This window comes from Gallus gallus, chromosome 33 (genome assembly GCF_016699485.2).
Source record: "Gallus gallus isolate bGalGal1 chromosome 33, bGalGal1.mat.broiler.GRCg7b, whole genome shotgun sequence".
NCBI lineage: Eukaryota > Metazoa > Chordata > Aves > Galliformes > Phasianidae > Gallus > Gallus gallus.
The window spans coordinates 112,097-113,755 of record NC_052564.1 but is presented as its reverse complement, the minus strand read 5'-3'; positions in this window follow the sequence as shown (position 1 = coordinate 113,755).

Sequence of the window (1,659 nt, the reverse complement as noted above, 5' to 3'; positions counted from 1 at the left end):
CCAGGAAGTTGGAATACGATTAGAAAATGAGAGGAAGACAAAAGCTCCATAAGCTTCTTCTGCTTCTGGATTGCTGAGCTTCATGAAATAAATTTCAGGTAATGGGGCTAGTGAACACTGTCCTAAAAGAAAGAAAAAGTGTTATAGTATGGCAGGAAGTGTGACTGTGAGAACTGCCTTGTCATTATCGTCTGCACTCTGAACAGGACTCCATGCCCAGGAACCACAGATGTCCAACAGCAGCTCCATCAGCGAGTTCCTCCTCCTGGCATTGGCAGACACGCGGCAGCTGCAGCTCCTGCACTTCTGGCTCTTGCTGGGCATCTACCTGGCTGCCCTCCTGGGCAACGGCCTCATCAGCACAGCCGTAGCCTGCAAACACCGCCTGCACACCCCCATGTACTTCTTCCTCCTCAACCTCGCCCTCCTTGACCTGGGCTGCATCTCCACCACTCTCCCCAAAGCCATGGCCAATGCCCTCTGGGACACCAGGACCATCTCCTATGCAGGATGTATTGCCCAAACCTTTCTGTTTGTCTTTATATTTTCAACAGAGTATTCCCTCTCACCATCATGTCCTATGATCGTAATGTTGCCATCTGTAAGCCCCTGCACTACAGGACCCTGCTGGGCAGCAGAGCTTGTGCCACCATGGCAGCAGCTGCCTGGGGTGCTGGGCTTCCCTATTCTCTGCTGCACACTGCCAATACATTTTCTCAGCCACTGTGCCAAGGCAATACTGTGGATCAGTTCTTCTGTGAAATCCCCCAGATCCTCAAGATCTCCTGCTCAGAATCCGACTACCTCAGGGAAACTGGATTTTTTGCTTTTAGTTTTTCACTTGTCCTTGGGTGTTCTGTTTTTATTCTTTTCTCCTATGTGCAGATCTTCAGGGCTGTGCTGAGGATGCCCTTTGAGCAGGGACGGCACAAAGCCTTCTCCACGTGCCTCCCTCATCTGGCTGTTGTCTCCCTGTTTCTCAGTACTACCATGTTTGCCTTTTTGAAGCTGCTCTCCATCTCCTCCCCATCCCTGGACCTGGTGGTTGCAGTTCTGTACTCGGTGGTACCTCCAGCAGTGAACCCCCTCATCTACAGCATGAGGAACCAGGAGCTCAAGGGTGCCCTCAGGAAAATACTCCAGCGTACACCATTTTTCCATCAAAAAGATGTTCAGCATACTCTCCAGACTATAAAAACTTAGTTTCCTAAGCCTGATTGATTTTACGTGATGTTTCCATTTTTGCTTCATGTCAGTTTGTCACACCTACAATAAATTTATTTCCAATTAAATAATATTCCTCATCAGTCTTTATTTTTACTGTTAGTTCTATGTGATGAACCTATTCTACTTAAAGAAACAGGTTCTTTGAATAGATAAGGAAATCAACAGAGGATCATCTGTTTTGCCTCCCCGCTGGCCTGGATCATTGGAAGAGGCTCAGGATCTAGGAAACAAATGTCACACAGAGCAGCAATGTCCCTGAGGGATGTCTGTCACTGCCTGTTGGGGATACTGCTGCCTTTGAGTTGTGCTGCTGCTTCTCTGGAGCCACAGCCATAGGCAGCAGCAGGACGGGGTCTTTTCAGAGCTGCTCTCTTTGCACCACCACACCGTTCTCCTTTCTCCTTGCAGTTGTGTCAGCCCTCAGGTCCTGTG